The sequence below is a fragment of the Calidris pugnax genome, unplaced genomic scaffold (genome assembly GCF_001431845.1).
Source record: "Calidris pugnax isolate Ruff unplaced genomic scaffold, ASM143184v1 scaffold4, whole genome shotgun sequence".
In the NCBI taxonomy this organism is placed as follows: Eukaryota; Metazoa; Chordata; class Aves; order Charadriiformes; family Scolopacidae; genus Calidris; species Calidris pugnax.
In genome coordinates, this window is record NW_015090781.1 from 434,136 (window position 1) to 455,480 (window position 21,345).

The window sequence follows — 21,345 nt, forward strand, 5'->3', positions numbered from 1 at the left end:
TGATATATCTGTTTTACAAAACAGGTATAATGCAGGAAAAAAAGTCCAGTGAAGGAAGTGCCAGAGTATATTTTTATTTAAGAATGTATTTTGTATCTTGGGATTCATGTTTCCCACTAGGAGTAAGGTCTGCTGCACAGTGATGAGGGAAGTAAATATGAGCAGGGTTATAGAAAGATATGCTGGCACTATGCTCTGCCCTTATTTATACCAGTCCCCAATTAACTGGTCATATTTCTCCCTTTTTTAGTACATTCCTTTTGCTTCAGTCTGAAAAATGCCTATATGTAATCATGGAACATGCTTAAGCCATTAATATTTACATATTAGGTATCATTTTCCTTTCAAGAAAAGCAGTACTTTCTTAGAAAAGATCCGATTGATTAGTCAGAGGGATGATTGATTCCTTAGAGTTAAAAGACACTTAAAAGAGAGACGACAGTGTACCTTCGAGCCACTCCTAATCATGGTTATATTCCATCACAGTGAATTCTTGTAGAGCAAGACCCTGGGGAGTAATATTTTTACAGTCTCATTACTATCTAGTGTATGCCATGGCACAAATATAACTTAATGAAAAATATGTCCTGTTATAGTGAATGACCTCCTGTCAGCAATGGTTATTTTAAACCCTTATCTATGGCCTTTAAACTTAACTTTCACTATCTGTTCTACCTTCTAATTATACATGCAAAGCAAACAAAATTCACAAGCGTGTGGTTTCTGTGTGGAGATGCTGTGGCCGTGTGTGGACCATTTCAGGGCCTGGCCCGGTCTAGATCTTGGGAGATTAGCTGCTGTCTCAGCCAGTCCAGCAAAACTGTGCCCAGCTGTGGGAGCCGATTGGTTCCACATGACACCAAAACAGGCCTTTGCTAAATAAGGTCTTACTTGGGAATGTTGTCTTATGGATGACATCAGATAGGTGATGGGCCTCTGGACCTGGATTTTGAGATTTCTGATTTGCCTGTAATTAGTCAAAAGTATGTCCTCAAATGGGGAATGTAAGTCTACTTTATAAGTGAATTTGTCAGTTAAATTTAGATGAGCACATAAAGCATGAAAGGATAGAAAGGGATTCCTGGCTGGTAGCCACACTCGCCATATGTATCAAAAGGAATTATCAAGTTAGTCTTAATAAATGGCTGGCTTCCAATGGCAACCAGTGTGGACACTTGGAAACCTAATTGCATGCAATTCAGGTGGTGTAATAAGTACACCGAGAGCTCTCTTTCAGTCTCACCAAACTTAAAGTTGTGAATGTATTCTCCATGCCTTGATTATGCCTTTGTAATTATATGTGATCACAACTAATTCTAAAGGGAATTAACTATTAGGCAGAAAGAATGTATAAAAACTGAATGAATTGAACTGTAAAAAGAAAAAGAATAAATTGTTCTCAGTGAAAGAATAGTGTTATTAGTTAAGGGTTTTTTCCCCAAAATAAGAGAGTAATTTACCTTCCATGCCTTTACTTAGCTCTGCTTTTAGAAGTGGTAATACTTGTAGATTAAGGAAATAAAGAAATCTTTCTGTGATAATATACTTCATGGATGATGTACAGAATGCAAAACTTCTATGATATTCAAATACTTTCAGGAGGCAACTTTGACAAAAACAAAGTATATATTTGTGCAAACAGATGGGGTGGTCTGAGCTCGTCTTTTTTGAGAGGAATTATATCATGGATATACATAAAAACCATGTATTCGCTAAGCTGGTTAACTCATGCTGGGTTGTTCAAATTAGCCAAGTGCAGGAAAATCGTAACTCTGTATATGGCAACCACTAGCATTCATACATTATTTTGGTATATCATTACCAGTAGAGATGTGAAATGCATAATGCACCAAATGACAAGACAAACTATGTGTGAAGCCACACAGTGATATAGGCTTTTAGAACTTATTTAGAGCTGGTTATAATGCAGAGTTTATTAAAACATTTTTTTAAGACATTGTTTGCTTCTTTCTGACTTCTGTATGAAGAAGCTCATCTACTGAGTTATTTATTGGAGAATCCTGAAGATAAAATAAAAATAATTTCAAAAAAAAGCTTTTAAAAAAATAATCTGACATTGCTAGGAAATTATATTTTCATTCTTCATACAAGCTAATTTCCTCAAAGGAAACACTTTTTTCTTTCTCTCTCTCAAGCTAAATTTTGACCTTACACTTCCTCTGGTCTTCTAGAGTTGATTGTGTAAACAAAAATGAGACTGCCCAGTTTTGATGACTCTTATATGTGTAAAGATCTCACATGTGGAGAAATAATATGGGTTTTTGCAACTTAGAGTAGTAGAACATTGTGGGTTTTTTGTTACTTTTGTGTACTTACACATAATGTTCTGTAAAAATCACTAACACTTTGCATTCCTCATTCTGACAACTGCGAAGTCTAATAAAAACCATGGAAAAAACTAGAAAATGGGAAATTAAATAAAAAGCTAGAAAATTACTGTGTGGGATACCTGATGGTGAAAATAAAGTAAACGTAAAATTGGTGCTATTGGTTCTAAAAGTTTTGATGTTGATTTCATTTTACATAGCTAAAATGTTTTCACTGAATTTCACTGAATTTCTAGAGTTGGAAGGGACCATAGAGATCATCTAGTCCAACTCCCCTGCTGAAGCAGGATTGCCTAGAGCTAGAGCATGTTACTCAGGACTGCATCCAGGCGGGTTTTGAAAATCTCCAAAGAAGGGGACTCCACAACCTCCCTGGGCAGCCTGTTCCAGGGTTCCGTCACCCTCACCGTGAAGAAGTTTCTCCTCATATTTGAGTGGAACCTCTTATGTTCCAACTTGTGCCCGTTGCCCCTCGTCCTCTCGGTGGGAACCACTGAAAAGAGTCTGGCTCCCTCCTCCTTCAACCCTCCCTTGAGATACTTGTAGGCGTTGATAAGGTCTCCCCTCAGCCTTCTCTTCTCCAGACTAAAGAGTCCCAGCTCTCTCAGTCTCTCCTCATAAGGGAGATGCTCCAATCCTTGAATCATCTTTGTAGCCCTACGCTGGACTCTTTCTAGTAGTTCCCTGTCCCTCTTGAACTGGGGAGCCCAGAACTGGACACAGTACTCCAGTTGTGGCCTCACCAGTGCAGAGTAGAGGGGGAGAATGACTTCCCTTGACCTGCTGGCTACACTCTTCCCTATACAACCCAAGATACCATTGGCCTTCCTGGCCGCAAGAGCACACTGTTTACTCATTGCCATTTTACTGTCCACCAGGACCCCTAGATCTTTCTCTTCAGTAGTTGCCTCTAGCGGGTCCACCCCTAACCTGTATTGGTGCCTGACATTCTTCTTCCCCAGGTGCAGGACCCTACACTTTTCCCTGTTGAACCTCATGAGGTTCTTCTTTGCCCAGCCCTCCAGCCTGTCCAAGTCTCGCTGGATGGCAGCACAGCCCTCCGGGGTGTCAGCCACTCCTCCCAGTTTGGTATCATCAGCAAACTTGCTGAGGATACACTCTGTCCCCTCGTCCAGGTCACTGATGAATATATTAAACAGCACGGGTCCAAGTATTGACCCCTGGGGGACTCCACTGGTTACAGGCTTCCAACTTGAACCTGCTCCATTAATAATTACCCTTTGGGTCCTGTCACACAGCCAGTTCTCAATCCACCTCACTGTCCCCTCATCCAGCCCATACTGCCTCAGTTTCCCAATGAGGATGTTATGGGAGACAGTGTCAAAAGCCTTGCTGAAGTCAAGGTAGATGACATCTGCTGCCCTCCCCTCATCCAACCAACCGGTTATGGCATCATAGAAGGCTATCAGATTGGTCATACATGATTTACCCTTGGTAAACCCGTGTTGCCCACTTCCAATAACCCCCCACTCTTCAACTTGTTTGGAGATGACATCTAGTATGAGTCTCTCCATCACCTTCCCAGGGACAGAGGTGAGACTAACTGGTCTGTAGTTCCCAGGGTCCTCCTTCTTGCCCTTTTTGAAGACTGGAGTGATGTTGGCCTTCCTCCAGTCCTCAGGCACCTCTCCTGTTCTCCACGACTTCTCAAAGATGATCGAGAGTGGTCCAGCGATAACGTCTGCCAGCTCCCTCAGCACTCGTGGGTGCAACCCATCAGGCCCCATGGACTTATGAATGTCCAGTTTGGCCAAGTGGTCCCGAACCTGGCCCTCCTCTACTAGAGGAAAAATTTCCTCTCTCCATACCATCCCCCTTGCCTCTAAGGCCACAGATTCATGAGGGGCAGTCCTAACAGTGAAGACTGAAGAAAAGAAGGCATTCAGCAACTCTGCTTTCTCCGTGTCTTCCACTACTAGGGTGCCCACCTCATCCATCAGTGGGCCCACATTATCCCTCACCTTTCTCTTGCTGTTAACATACTGAAAAAACCCCTTTTTGTTATTGTTAATATTGGTGGCCAAGCTGAGCTCCACTTGAGCCTTGGCCCTTCTAATTTTCCCCCTGCATATCCTCACCGCTTCATGGTATTTCTCCTTATCTGCCAGGCCCTTTTTCCAAAGATTATAAGCCTTCTTTTTGTTCCTGAGTTCCAGCCGAAGCTCTCTATTTAGCCAGGCTGGTCTTCTTCCCTTCCTGCTTGATTTTAGGGACTTGGGAATAGCTTTATCTTGCGCCTTTAAGAGTGCCTCCTTGAAGAATGACCAGCTTTCCTGGGCACCCTTGCCCTCGAGGACCATCTCCCAAGGGACACCCCCAATCATGCTCCTGAAGAGGCCAAAGTCTGCCCTTCGGAAGTCCAGGGTGGCAGTCCTGCTGGCCCCCCGCCTTGCTTCAGTGAGAATTGAAAATTTTATCATTTCATGATCACTTTGTCCAAGACGACCTCCAACGTTTACATCCCCCACAAGACCTTCCGAGTTAACTATCAGCAGGTCCAGTAGGGCACTTTCCCTGGTCGGTTCCCTCACCAGTTGCGTTAGGAAGTTGTCTTCCACGCATTCCAAGAATCTCCAGGACTGTTGCCTCTCTGCTGTGTTATATTGCCAGCAGATATCAGGGAAATTGAAGTCCCCCATGAGTACAAGGGAGAGTGATCGTGAGGCTTCTGTCACCTGCCTATAGAATACTTCATCAGTCTTTATATCCTGGTTTGGGGGTCTATAACAAACTCCCACCACAATGTCTGCCTTACTGGTCTTCCCCTTGATCCTTATCCACAGGCACTCGACACTGTCATCATGCATATTGCTAAGTTCTAGGCATAGAAGACTGTTCTTAACATAAAGGGCCACCCCACCTCCTCTCTTTCCTTGCCTGTCCCTTCTGAAAAGTTGGTAGCCATCAATTGCAGCACTCCAGTTTTGCTACATTAAAACCTGCCTCCTGAGTGACATTTAAGGTATAGTGTCTATCTTGTGTATCTTAATACTACATTTTTTTTCTTGGTCATCACTATATATAATCACGTGAAAAGTTAACTTCATTGAATTTCGTGGGTGTTTTCTCACTGCTTTAAAGAAGGGACAGACTTGATGGTTATATCTATTTACTTTACTATTGCTGATGAACCATGAGAAGGAAACAGTTTAATAATGGAAAACTCCTACTGCTGTCTTCACAGTTACCATTTCCAGCTGCTGCAGTTTCTCTGAATTGGCAGAAATGGCAATTACCAGCAGCATTAGAGTCAGCAAGACTGATAACAAGCTTTACTTCATTACCTCTAAAGCTTCTCAATATGTAACGTTTGAGTACATTTTATTATCTCTGGTGTATAGGTAAAGAAAATTAACTATAGAGCAATGTATTCTACTTAAAAAAATATTTTTTATTGAACTTTAAAACAATTCTCCTTGGCTGGAAAGGAAAAAGAATCCTTGAGAAACAGAGAGAACCAAAAAACTAAATGATTTTTACTGAAAACTTGACAAGGAATCTTGTCATACCAGTCTGAACTGACAAAGGTATTTGTTTCTCGGTGAAGTTTCATTTACAAAACTGATTTAATTTGGTTTGGGAGAAACAAATTGAGAGAATCTTTAAAGCCAAGAATAAGCTGGCTGATATTCTGGCTGTAACGTACATAAACACTGGTCTGAAAGAAGTTTTACACCTTACTGACATTCTTCTTCTCTAAGGGTCTTGATTACTAGGGGTTCTCAAAGTTCTGTCTGACCATATGGGAAAGTGTAATCTTTGTAGGAATGATGAATGATCTGAAGATCACAACCGAATAGTTAGAATTCTAACAGAAGCAGCTAGGAAATATTCATTTATTCGGGAAATGATAGTTACAAAATTACTGGAGATGAAGGTTGGGGTCATTTGCAATTCACATCTGTGGAATCATGCTGTACAGAGGACAGTGGTTAAATTTTGGTTTTGTGCCCATATAAATAGAAAGGAAATTAAATACTTGTTATAGTGAATAGTCACACTTGTCTTACATACCTTTTGTAGTCAAACTTGTAGGCAGGAAAGACAAACCAAAATAGATGGTGACTGGGTTTTACACTTGAGACTAGCTTCAGGTTTTGCCACAGTCTTCTGTTGAAGCATTTATTTTATAAAAAAAAAACAAAAAAACAAAAAAAAGAATTTGGCAAATTGAAAATACCTGGCCTTTTTGGCAAAATATATAAGCTATACAGGTGTTTTCCTGTCTTCTGCAGACAGGTCTGACAGGGGAAGCACATGTAACACTGTTTGAAATTTTGTGTGTGAAAAAATACTGAGCTTTATAGTATAATAATGTATAATTATATATTTTGTACTTTGATTTTTGGTATGCAAACATACACAGTTTGGCAGTGGCTGTAAATGAAGAAAAGGAAGGAGGCTCACATAAACACTCTAGAGGCATAATGCCTATAGAAATCTGCAAACTGGAATATGTAGCAACTTATGCAGTGAGGATAATTTCAGCAGAAAAGCCAAGATAAGGAATGACAGTATCTAAATATTACTAGTCTAAAGGATTAAATGAATACATTATTAAATACACCTGCTTGATTTGGGTTTTTTATTTTGCTTGTTGACAAATTGCTGATATATTAAAGTTTTCAACACTTTATAATGTGGAAACTTTCAGTCTTCCCACACATTTGATAATTTATATCTACTGATAATTAGGTATTTCTTTACTATATAGAAGAGTTAACCTTTATACTCCATTGCCCTAGAAAGACTCCTTTCTGCTTCTGGGGAACAGAAACAAGAATGCATGAAGCTTTTTCTTTAATACTTCTTAGCTTCCTTTGTGAAAATATTTCATAAACTTTCCTTGTTCTGACTCTGTATTAGAGCACATTTTGGACTCTTCTATGTCTCCAACCTTTATTCTCATCCAGACAGGTAAATGAGCTACAACAATGATATCAAGCCTCCTAGAAGGGTTCTGTATTCTGTCACACCTTATATAATTTTTTGTTAATCTTTACATCTCTAAAGCACATTTTTAGACGTTTTCAATCTTTCTTTTCCTAGTAAAGTTTCAACACGCTGAGAATGGAAAAGCATTCAAATTTAGAATTATAAACTTCTCCATCTTTCTACTGCTACTTTTTTCAAAGAAAAAATCAGTTAGAGAAATCTTTTTATATGTGTAGTCTTGAAGGTTTTCCTCTTTCATATATTCTCATGTTAATTTCCATTGTATGGTCTCTTTTTAAAGGACAGTTACAATGCTAATGAGCCATGCATTGTAATGCTTTTATAACTAAGATGTAGTAACTATTTATTAACATGACAATACATACCTATTAAACAGATAGTACTTTATAAAAGAAAGGTAAACCTTATTTTTAAATGCAAATTGAATAAAACATCAATAAAAATGTCATATAGAATAACAAAGACGGCTGTATATCACTGTGTCTTTTTCAAAGAGGTGACACTCTGCAAGGATCTCAGCAAAGGGTGTCTTAGGACAACATGGGAAAACATGAGATAAAGGTGACAAACTGCAACTATTTTGCCAAAAGAGTGACTATATGGAAAGCTTCCAGACATAACATAGCTATGATCTGTTCAGCTGGATAAGGAGATGGACTTTCTAATTAAGTTCTGTATGAAATTTATTCAGTGCAATTTCCATGTAAGAAATGTACTTGGCCAGATGTTTCTGATTTTACTTATTGTTAGCATTTTTAGTATTCTTTCTGTAATGAGTGTTTAATATTTAATATTATTTCTGTAGCAGAGTGTTACTGGCTTTATTAGTTTCAAAGCAGTGCAATCTGCTACTGAACATGCTGAGAAAATCACAGATTTGATAATGAAAACTGGTAAGACAAATGCTGCAATTTTCAGTAAGACATATATAGTTTTTACGAGGCTAGAGATTTTCGCACTTTACATCTTTTATAGTGCTTCACATGTATTTCTGACTTATTTTTGTTAATGTTCCATATTTTTATTTTAACAGAAATAGGGTAATCCTAAATAGGAGTGCTTGTGTGCCTGTACAAGAAAGAACATAGCTAAGCACTTCATATTCTGCATATCACTGAATAAGCTGTATATCATTCTATATCACAGTATACTAAATGATATGCAAAATATGAGTCTTAACTACTTTCTTTATAATCCCATAGCTTTTCTACAGAAGTTAAAAAGGTGAGGATGGCAATGTAAATGTTTTAACACTGCGCAGTTCCACATCACCTTCATATCCCATGGGTTAAGACAGATTTAAGGTCAGGAGCATATCTAAGCATCATAACTGCTTGGATACCTCTTGTTTTCATGAGGTTTTATTTCTAATGACAGAAAATAGCTGTCATCTAATTTAAGGCTAGGCTCAAAATAATGCTGAATGCTTGATCCTTAGTTCTAAGGTATATAACCAAAATATAAGAGTAAGGTTTCACCTGCAGAATTGAATTATTATATGCCTCCATCTTCATGATCACTGCAATTCACAATGCACTTCTCTGATCTACATTATTTCTTTTTTAATTTATCTGTGTATGCAAAAAGCAAGCAAGAATTGTTCTGGCATATGCTCTAAGGCCTCTGATACTTTGATATGTTAGGGAAACAGCGTATTTAGTTCAAGAATAGGTGATTAGTTGATTGGTCACAACTAGAGAAGCATAAAAACTACATTTTATATAAAGCATCTACTTGTAGAAAGTTTATAGTACTAAATAGAGGGGGAAAATTCAAACAGCCAGGCAAAATAGTTACAAATAGTACCTGAATAAGAAGCTGAAGAAATAGTTAAGCAATAGCCAAAACCAATGTCTTTCTAACTGGCCAAAATCAGAAAAAAGCTTTTGAAACAGTTTTTAAGCCTCCTTTTCCTTGTAGTGATGCTGACATCTGGGAGGAATACAGTCATTCACTCAAGGCTTTTGAATGATGGTGATCCAAAACATTCTTTTCCCCTTGATGTACGGTGCAGATGGTGCAAAGAATTAAATGTACAGAATGTATTGTTAGAATAGTTTAGACTATAGAGGCTATGACAAATGGGAACAGTTTGGTTTTGAAAACATTTTATCTGATTGCAGGGGTAAAGACTTGAAAATCACCCTAGCAATTTGCATGAGTAGAAAAATGATATTAATATTGTTTTCTCATCATGTTTCCAAATGGAAACAGATTTCTGCCACATATTACTTATCATCTATCTCCTAGATGATTCAGTTTGTCTCAGTTTCAATCTCTCAACAGTCTCAGCTACTCCATGTGTGGATTTGTTCTTTTGTTTTCACAAAACTTCTAGATTATCCATAAAGAAACAGTCTATATACTGAGAAAGAAGGTGCCAAGTATCAGTTTGGATTTTCTGTTTTCTACGCTGATTGCTCATTTACAGAGCAGTGGGTATTCTCTAGTATTCTGTAAAACCGGTTCTACTTGCTGTAATATCTAATATAGAACAAAGCTGACAGCTTGTATTTTGCTTGGTTTTGCCTCATATTTTGTCATCTATGATATGTCCCATCACAGATTATCTTGATGTATTGTAAGCATGCTAATTGAGCAGGAGTGTCAGATGTGCAGTTGTATTTAGAAAATAATTTTATTTTTTATTCTAAGTGATACTTACCAAGCTCTTTGGAGCTCTATATGTGTAGTTAATGAACTTTGCAGCTTTGTGGATAGAATTAAACTTTGTAAAATCTCACAATTACTCTCCGCAGCACTGATGTAATGTAAGTTTCCTTACTATGAAAATGTAAAGTAATCATCACCTCCCCAACAACAGTGTTACTCAGAGAACTCATTACAGGATAAGTTCCAGAAGTTCTTTTTTCCTTTATAGCCTACACCAATGTTTTTTTAATATATGTAATTCATGTTCTCTCTTTCAAAGTATCCAAGTCCTTATAACACTTTTCTCTTCAGTCTTTGCATGTATGTATTGTTTTCTTTTTTCTTTCTACCCAGCAAGTGCCCCAAATTCATTATTTTCTAATAATTATAGGAACTTTTAAATTAAGTTCTACTTTTTGTTGACTTAGATGACCTTGCCCTTGTCTCCTTTATTACACTCATATTTTTGTGTATACTCTATAGCCTCACCAGCAAAAAGTTTTCTGTTGAACCATTGTTTTAATTCTCTTTTATGATATTTTTGCAGTTTATGTTTTCTTGAAATTCAAAAGATCACAGTTATAAAAGATCATAGATTCTGATGGGGAAAGATGGTATTTAGCAGGAATTCATACTTCCCTGTTATCATGATTAATGAAGCTCTAGTTAATAATATCTAAAATTTATAATAGTCTCTTGCCAGCAGACTATATGAAGAGAAGATAATAAGTTTAATATTGAGTTTGATTCTTTTGCAGTAAGGCAAACTATATTTGTGATATACATAGCAAAAATGTTCCGTATTCCAGTTGACTCTAAGAAAAAACAAAATTACTCTAAGAAAGCTTGGTAACAATAGCTTATTTGAGACACCTGATTTCAGTTGGAACACATCTGAGAGGTGCCTATGTCTTACTCTGACTATGAAGGGACACCAGTAATTAACTTAATCTAGATGCCTATCTTTTATACAGCTAACTGTTAATGAATTAATGATGTACAGCTAAGGAAAATTGCATGATTAGTCTGTCATGATTAGTAGGACCTTAAAGCTGAGAAAATACAACTGACAATCTAATGTTAAAGGCAAAACTGTAAGTGTAAAGAAAGAAATCCCTTATATTTAAGGGCCCCTTTTCCTTTACTTCCTGACTGCAAATTTGCTTTTCTCAGATTATGACCAAAAGTTGCCATAGCAGCAAGATTCTGCTTTTGAAGAAAAGGGCAGTGTAACACATAAAAAATAAGCATAAACTTTTTTGGAAGGGAGACGGTATAAAAGGTAAATACCTTATATAAAATAGGTTTGTGGATGAATTTTTCCCTGTGTCATTTACCTTCTGCCAAAGTCAGAGAGAGTGGTTTTTCTACTGGGGTGGAAGAAGGACCAGATAGGACAACTTTGATTTCTTGTGCAGAAGACAAGACTGTGTCCTCTACAAGACACATTTCATTTATATCTCCAGAATAGAAGGTTTAGCAGAGATTAGAATTAAATCAGCATAGAGAAATAAATGCTGAAATTCAGCTACATTGTTTGCTGTACCATGGCTTGTCCCTGTTGTTATTAGACCTGTTTGCCTTCTACTATGCTTGCATTTTCATTCCATCTGTCTCTTGCACTAGATGACATACAGAGACCTATGTAACTGAGCATTTGACAGGTATTATGGAGAAGAGATGGGGATAATGGAGGAAGTATTCTTGATGCAGAAGAAGAAATCTACTTTAGTACACTTGGTTTTTATGGAAAAAAGTGAGTTCTCTAAAAATGACAATTCCAATGCAGGTGAAAGGTTGTAAATGAAAGATGGAATATGTTGTGGAAATAGAGGAGCCAGGTTTGCCATGGTGAACTCTTGGAAGCTGATAACCTTTGAAATTCAGGTTATAGTTATACAGACACTATACTTATTACTGCATATCAGTGTTTGTCTGTTATAAACTGTCTTAATCTTATTTGCTGTTTTCCATATGTTTCATTGATCCTCAATTGTAAAATTACATTAGATAAGAAGACTAAAATAAATCCTTAGAATAACTTATATCCTACCCTCAAAATCCGTAAGCCATTCAAACATTTTCTTCTTTTCAACTTGTTACTGCAACTGTCTCTTTGCTCATATCTTGACGTTAATTTGGACCATTTACCTCTGAACAGATTTCTTTGATCATACATTAAGATCTTACTATGTGCTTCCTTTGTCACCCCGTAATCTGTTTCTCCTAAAATGAAACTTAAACCAAAAAGTAGATCAGAAGAAACCTGTCATTAATAAGGGGAGCTATACTAGCAAGTTCTACTGTGTTACTTTGCTTATTTCAGTGTTCAAACTATAACTTGGCATATGCCCAGCTCCTACACACACCCTGGTTTTACTTAGTCTCCCAAAACTTGTATATTCACAAATCAATCTTTATTCTGTACTTGTGCCCTGCATGCTGATGATCAGTTACAATCAGGTTGCCTGTCCAGTTGTGCAGAATATTGATGTGAGGTCCTTGGCATGTTCAAAATTGTTATGTTTTTCACCCATGCTTCCCCTTTAATACCCTGCAGAATTACAGCAGGCAGAGATTAAAGGGCCCATGTTACTAATTCCAGTCGTTGCATGTTTTGCTTTAAGTGTTGCAAGTCTTCCCAGTAGACAAGTAATCACTGTGTTCACCTGGAATTGGACTCTTGTTGGCCCACTTTACCCAAGGGAGCATGGGATGTCTTGAACAGTGTGCACAGTGAGGCTGAATTGAAGTAGATGTTGCTTGAGAGAAGAGTGATTCCTCTCTTTCTATGAGAAGCCTAGCATTTTAGAAATGGTTTGTGTTGTAAATTTGTCCAGAAATCCTTTGATGTGTACTGAATAACTTAGAATTTAATATTTTGGTCCCCTAAAACATTATGTAAGCTCACTAGAGTGTATGAAAAAGTATAGACTATGTTTATGTGGGTTTTGAAGAAAAAAAAATCCAAGAAACTTGTTTTTTTCAAATCTTTTATATGGATTCTTGATTACGCCATCTTGTAGGAATCTATCTTGTATGTGATGTGGATGTTAGTACATCAGTGGACCATTTTCACAGCTTTAATAACATCAGGCCTCTGCTTTCTTAACTGACAACTGGACTTTCATTGGATTAACGCCACTTTCCCTTCTAAGTCTGTTTTCCACAGAGTGCTTGATATTCTAGGTTTGAAGCCAACACTTAAAAATTCCTCTTTTCTGCATTTCATGGTCTGCTTCTCAAGATGAAAGTTTTGGAAGTCATTTTCCTATTACTAAAGCACATTTCCCAGTTTGTTACAAGCATTTCTTTTGGTTAAAAGTAATGAATAGGTGATTTTTTCCAGGAGACTTGTGCATGAAAGCATCCTTCGATGTTTAGCAGGATTTGCATGTTTAATTTTAGATGGCCTGCAAGATACAGAGATGCCACCTCAGTTACCCGGTTGGTTTTTGGGTTTTTTTGTGTGTGCAGATATTCTTCAAGAAAAATGTTCACTTTAGTAAACTGTAAGTCCTATTTAGTCATCTTGATCTTCATTTTTGATAATCTTCATCTTCTCAGAAATAAATGAATTTCACATACTTGTATGAATTTAACCACATCTTCCAGAATTTCCATATGTTCCCAAGATGGCTTTCCACAAGCTAGTGCTTTAGAAGCTCTGCCAGAATTATGTGTTAAAGATCTAGCAAATAATAAAGCTAAAAACTGGTAAGGTTTTTTTTTTTACTGGATTTGAACAGAACAGGTTTTGTAAAATGAAAAAAGTTGTCAGTTGTGTACAGTACTACTTTGAAGAAATGCAGTATTTCTGTCACAATGAGTTCAGGGTTTTGAGTTTGTTTTTCCTGTTCTTGGGAGCTTTTATGGGGGGTGGTGGGCTTTGGAGGCTGGGGGTTGTGAGTTTTTGTTGAGTTGTGGTTTTTCGTTGGGTTGGTTTATTTTTTTTGTTCAGTTCTTTGGTTTGTTTTTAACTTACTGATCTTTGTGTACTCCTTGCCATGTCAGAGTAACTCATTTCCACTGTTAAGAATAAGAGAAGAATCAAAGATGCCTAAACAAGTTTCTTTTCAGGTATTCTAATAGCATATTACATCGTAATTCTACTTCTCAGTCAAATTATTTTTAATTTTAAGACATAGCTTCTCATTTACCGGCCCGTAGCTGTGAGTGATTAATATGCAGGAAAGGGAAGAAGTGTGGATGAATGCCACAACTAAAGAATGTTTCACAGGCTGCCTCTGCTCTTCTATCACCTTATGGTGCTTTCTTTTATATAATTAAAACAATCCTATGATTTTTCAGACGCAACAAGCTTTCTACCTTGTGAAATTCATTCTGCTAATGAGAAGGAATCTTTGCAATTTCTCTTCAGCTGATGCAAACAATTTTAAGTACATTTGTGCAGACCTATAAATTACCTTCTCACCATCATGCTATTTTGTTAATACCATTTATTTTTCCTACTATGCTGATTAGCATTCATTTAGAAAAAGCAAGAGAGAAATAATGTAATTAAATGTGCACAAATTTAACAACAAAAAATCTTCATCTTAGAGGATTTTTTTTCCTGAAACATATCTGAAAATTAGGTAAATGAAAAGACCAGCCTTTTCTGCAGTAATTTACAGAGAACTGTATGGGTAACAATTCTACTTATGTAAAGAAACCTATAATTTTCTCTACCAATACTAACCAGAAATAAAAATGACTAAAAGACACTTATCAAAAGTATGAGGACTATATAGCAGATAAATAGTGAATAACCTAAATGAAAGTGGATAATGCAATTACCTTTCTAAAGTAACTGTAGTTTTTTGAACAGCTAATAACCTCTTCTTTTTTTAGTTGTATTATGTAAGACCACCAAAAATAACCATAGCGTTTGATACTATCTCCTACTGTACTTCCTGAGGACAATTAGCAAGAGTAGATGATTAAATTTGAATTAAATTTCAGCTTGATTGGACAGGAACAAGAATATCTATCAACAAATCTATTTTGGCTGGCACCCACTTGATCTTAATAAAGCAGTGTTTCAGTTGGTTGGCTGAAATTGAATAACACTAAGAGAATGGAAGAGAAGGTGTGTCAAAAGGAGGACTTCCCTGGTAACTCTTTACTATATTTTACATTGTCATTTGCATTGATTTGTTTTCTCCTGTGTATGTACTGTTTAGGAACTAGGGCATATCAAGTCATATCCATCAAAAAGCATTTTGAGCAAAATTTTTATTTCCTTGTCTACTAACAGCTAAGAATTAAAAAAAATATTTGTGGGATATTATTCTAAAAATTATCCTACTATTCTAGGCTAAAAATATTCATGCTGAAATAGCTTTATATTAGTTATATAAGCATAACTAATTTTCAGTAGCTATTGAACATGTAGAATTTCTTTCAGTAAATCTCCTTTGGGTCTTGATTAAATCTAGTGTTGTTTAGATAAACTCTCAGTGCAACCACAATTCAAGATGCTTTAGTTAGAAGTTTCTCCTGAAAGGCAAAAAGTGGCTAGGAATTATGAAGAAAACAGCAAAATTAATGGAAAGGTCACAAATGTGAACGAACTTTACTATATGTGCCAATACTGGTTTGGTGGGGAGGCTCACAGGATAAAAGTCAGTCAAGAACACAGAGCTGCAGCTAGAATTATCTAGGTTGGAAGGGACCTTTGAGATCACCTAATCCAAACATCATGGCCTACATCTTGCCTACCCCCGGCCTTTCAGATGACAGCAGGAATCAGTTAGGAATTTACTTGACCAGGAAGAGTGGGTTGTACTTTGCGTGATCACTAAATGTGATTCTGGGAAGCATCACACATACCATATTACACTTTGTCTGGTGTGGTATCTGGAGGAAGTGCTGTAGTACATGGCCCTTCAAGTGGTAGCAGAAAAAGCAGTGATCTGCAATGGCAGGAATATAGGGAACCATTACGGTAAAGAGTAAAGGTATTAATGCTCTTGTAATTTCTTTTGCTGTTTGAAGGATCACACCTGAGGTTGCAATGCAGTACTGCAAGCTCTCCACACACTTGTAGAAGAGGCATATTACTGAATCAAGATACAGAGATTTTGACACTTTTTATGTGCTTTTCTCAGTGGCATCAAGGAATCAGCCTGTAATTTTTCCACTATGATATAGTATACCTCCTCTGGGCATATGCCTTACTTTTTTTGCAAAGGCTACCCACCTCTAGTTATATAGATTTTAAGACAACATAGTGATTATGACTTGATGAAAAGAATCAGATCTCTTTGTAATTCACTTGAGTTCTTCAGTGCCTAGAAAGGTTGATCTGAAAACCTACCTTTATTATATTTCATTGACACTGACACCTTTGTGAGAGAAGTACAAAGGTAACGTACTATTTGAAGATCTTAATCAAAAACCTAGTAGGGTTGTATGAGCCCAGCCTAATTTTAAAGTTATATTTCATCCCCTGGATGAACTGTCAACAGTAACGGTTAATTTTATAGCATCTAAAAAGCTTTGAATTATTTTGGAAATATTTTTAATCTGCCCTTTTTTATATCCTCCCGTATCTTATATCCCATTTGTAACTTAAACCAGCTGACTTCAAAACATTGGTAGACCTGCACTAGAAACAGTTGTTAATTTATAATTAGTAAGTTTTTTACTGTCAGATTGTTGCTTCTTTAACTAGTACAGCAAACTTTTTGTTTAAATGGAGCTTCCTAACTGTACCTGAATAAACGAATTTCACTGAGCCTGTCTTCTTTCAGTTACCTGAGGAACAGACTTTGGGATTCATTGATCTCTGTCCTCTAACTGTCCTGTTGTCAGCCAAAATACCATTGCTATGTTTTAGGACTGCTACATCTGGACCAGGATGAAAGGAGTGTCATTTCCTATATCTGTGATTTACAGAGAGAGATTGGAAAGAAGGTCTTGGTGAGTACAGAGGAGCTGTGGGAAGAAGGGTTGTTTGCAGCAGACCTGCAGCAAAAATCCAGCACAAAAGAATGCACCTCCTGGGCTGTGAAGACATTGTGGCAGGCTGGATATCTTTTGCAGTGCAGAGCAGGGATCCTCTGCTTGGACTCTGCTCTGTACCTGAGCTGCACGGGTAAAGGAAGACTCTACTGGCTTTATACGCTCACTGGGCTCACTTGGGGCTGTCTGGTTGTGCCCAGCAAGCATAAGACTTTTAGAGAGAGGAAGCCAGGGTGGGGGCAGCAGCCCTGGTGCATTTCACATTTGATTTGTTCTTACCTCACCAGTAAGGCAAACCTCTTCTGCTGAAGTTCCTGATTTATAGCAGGGAGTTAACAGTGATAACTATTATTACCTAGAAGTCAGTGCATAACATTTTCATATAGATAGCATCCCAATTTCCATACCATATACAGTCTTTCAATGAAAATCTCTGTCAAGGGAAATACCCTTTTATTTTCCACATCCATAACATAAATTGTGAAATACACATTATTCAAAAAGTAGGAAAGGGATCAAATTATTCTTCTTTCTCCAGTACCTACAGAAAAATGCATTATAAATGTATGGAGAGTCATGGCTTTGGCCACACTTAAGCTTCCTGTAATATTTTCTGTATTTAACTTCCCGATGAAAACATTTATTGGCGAGAAGATCCTGGTAAATTATCCACAGCAAGACAGGTACAATTTTCTTTTAGGTGCAGTTGAATATGTTTAGTAATGACCTTTAAAGTTCTCGTCATAGTACATTTTAGTCACTGCTTCTAGTCTTGCAGAAAAAAAATCCCAACCCTGCTCTAAAAAAGTCTGGCTAAAAATACGCCTAGAAATATTATAAATAACATAAGAGATAACTTCGGCCTTTTTCAAAGCTCTTAATCAGTGAAGCAATAAACTGCATGTGGTATTACTATTTAGCAGTCAAGACTTTGCCAGAGTCCTTGAGGAAAATGAAGAAAATAGAGAGCTGATATTCCTGGCATTCAAAATTTAGAAGAACTTGGACAGAAGGCTTCAGCTCTTTGTCTCTGTCAGAGAAAAGCAATAAAGAATAAATTGTTCCTATTTTCTGATTTATATTTCCTATTGATATGGTGTTATCTGAAATAAAATAATAGATAGACTAGAGAGCGTAGTCTGTTAAGAAATATTCTTGATTATGCTAAGAAGAAAATTTTAGACTGTTCTATTAGAACTATTGATATGAGTACCTATTATTTTTCAGTTAGTAGGCTGCCAATTTGGCTCTCCATTCCACTTTGAAGTGTAGGTGTTTCATCTTGACAACAAAGGGTGTCAGACTCAACTAGTCCAAAGCATGTTGACACGACATCACTTGTAACTCAGTTTATTTTGGAAAAGAAAAATACTTCAAGACCCTTGTTTTGAATTCATGTCTGCATGAATGATGCTTGTAAGAGTATCAGTCTAAAGCTGTCTTGCAGACAGAAATCCAGAAATAGTAACTGAAAAATATGTCTCATTGACTATCAGTGAACAATCCAAGTGACGAACATTATTTAACAACTACATTCAAGTTCTCTGTTTTCCATTTTTTAAAAGATCCATGTTTTTGCAGTCTGCTTATAGAATCATAAAATCACAGAATCCTCATGGTTGGAAGGGACCTTTGTGATCATCGAGTCCAACAAAAAAAAATCAAACCAAAAAAAAACCAAACAGACACAAACCAACAATCTCAGGCAGTAGACCATGCCTTGAAGTGCCATGTATAAGTGTTTCTTATATACCTCCAGGGATGAAAACACCACCACCTCCCTGGGCAGGCTGTTCTAGTGCGTGACCACTCTCTCAGGAAAATAATTCTTCCTAATTTCTAATCTAAATCTTCTGTGCTGCAAATTCAGACCATTTCCTCTGGTCCTGTCATTATTCCCTTCGGAGAAGAGGTCAACACCCATTTGTCTACATCGTCTTTTCAGGTAGTTGCAGAGGGCAAAGAGGTCTCCCCTCAGCCTCCTCCAAACTAAACATGCCCAGTTCCCTCAGCCGCTCCTCATAGGACTTGTTCTCTAGACCCCTCACCAGCTTGGTGGCTCTCCTCTGGACACGCTCCAGCACTTCAGTGTCCTTCTTGTAGTGAGGGGCCCAGAACTGAACACAGCCCTCGAGGTGAGGCCTCACCAGTGCCCAGTACAGAGGCACCATCATTTCCCTTCTCCTGCTGGCCACACTATTCCTGACACAGGCCAGGATGCTCTTGGCCGCCTTGGCCACCTGGGCACACTGCTGGCTCTTGTTAAGCCTGCTGTCCACCAGCACCCCCAGGTCATTTTCTGAGGGCAGCTTTCCAGCCACTCTTCCCCAAGCCTGTAGTGTTGCCTGGGGTTGTTGTGACTGAAATGCAGGACCCAGCACTAGGCCTTATTAAACCTCATCCCATTGGCCTTGGTACATTGATCCAAGGCCTCTCTGGAGAGTCGTCCTACCCTCCAGAAGATCAACACTCCCACCTAGCTTGGTGTTGTCTGCGAACTTACTGAGGGTGCACTCAATCCCTTCATCCAGATCATCGATGAAGATATTAAACAAGACTGACCCCATAACTGAGCCCTGAGTGACACCTCTGGTGATTGGCCACCAACAAGATTTCACCCCATTAATCACAACTCGCTGGGTATGGCCATCCAGACAGTTTTTTTACCCGGTGAAGAGTACACTTGTTTATCCCATGATTCTCCAGCTTCTCCAGGAGAATGCTGTGGGGGACAGTGTTAAAGGCCTTACCAAAGTCCAGGTAGACAACGCCCACAGCCTTCCCCACATCGAGAAGGCAGGTCACATGGTCATAGAAAGCGATCAAGTTGGTTAAGCAAAACCTCCCTTCCATAAACCCATTGTTATGATGATATCAAAAAAAAAAACAAAACAAAAGAAATGCACAAAATTATGTAAGTTTTGGTGAAAGACAACTGTGAAACAAAAGGTCTTAGAAAACAGATTTTTTTAATTATTTTTGTTTAATTCTTCTTTATACTTCGTAATCTGAACTTGTTTGGTGGGGCTCTTTTCAAATGGAAGTTAGAAAAGGACAATTAGAAGTAAACTAAAGGTACAATAGTGCCATATATTAGAGCAGTATGGCAAGCAATAAAAGGTATAAGTAGTTCTAGGAAGTGTGTTGAGAATAAAATTAATTTGCTAATACTTATAGGAGAGGAAATAAGCAGTAGGAAGCATTTGTAATGAAAAGATCCACAGGCAGAATGTTATCAAGATTATTCTTATGTTGGATATTGCCTCTAGTTTCAGCAACCTTGTTTTTGAAGAATTATTCAGAGCTGAAAGTCAAGAAATTCAGTAGGAACAGGGTTAGAAGAGGGCCACGTGTAGCTCTTGACGTCTCACAAATCAGACTGTGTGACCTACCTAGGTAGATAGTCAAGTTATCTGTTGGTAAAAGCGGATTTATATCTCTGATACTTGGCCTCCTGGGGTCGGTGATAAGGCTCCGTTGGTTTCAGTTTAATAAGGAAGATTTGGTCTGCATGTTCCCTTAGTGGAAAACTGTAGCCACTCTCCAGTTTTAAGTGTTATTTGCTTTAACTAAAAAAAATTGGTAGATTGGAAGCATAGAACAAATGACCTCAAATCATATAAAATTCTGAATGATGTAATAAAATTTAAAATTCTTATCTCAAACTGCAGCTGAATTTAGGCTAGGAATGAATGGTACAACTGCCATTAATATGAATAGGATATTTTTTCCCCTTTTTTATAGGCTGGAATTTAGACCTCAGGTACATATGGTCTGCTGCTTCTTGATTTGAACTGGTTTTCAGTGTCTAGTTATTCACCAGTAGAGGCAAACTTATATCTACTAATGAAAATTCTCAAATTGTCCTTCATGTGTTTTTACTGTAATTTCTTTTTTAGCCTTGGGCTTTGAGAACCATACACTGAACTGACTGTAAATACGCTATAGAGTAAAGAACAAAATCTTACACTGAAATACGACCGTACAGTTATTAACTAGGGGCAGAAAAGGTTCCATGTATTGTGATACTCTTTCCACTTCATCGAAATTGGTGGTCCTTGTAGATTCCAGTGTTATATCTATGCAGATGACTTTCCAATCTGCACTAGTAGGCTTTCACAGACCTTCCAGTTGAAGTGCAATGTAATTTGGGCCTAGTGCCGTTGATTGCCTAAAAAATAGATTTAACAAGCTGTTCTCATTTCATCTTGGCTTTGAATTCTGGAATGTTTTTTGCGAAATATGCCACTTGAGCATAGACAAGGAAGATAGTTTTGGGTGGTTCTAGATGTTATTTTTTCAGCTTTTTATGCAGTTGCTTGATTACTGTATTAATGACTATTGAATAAAACAAGACTATTTCTCCACATTAGTAAGACATGATGATCTTGTGAAAGAC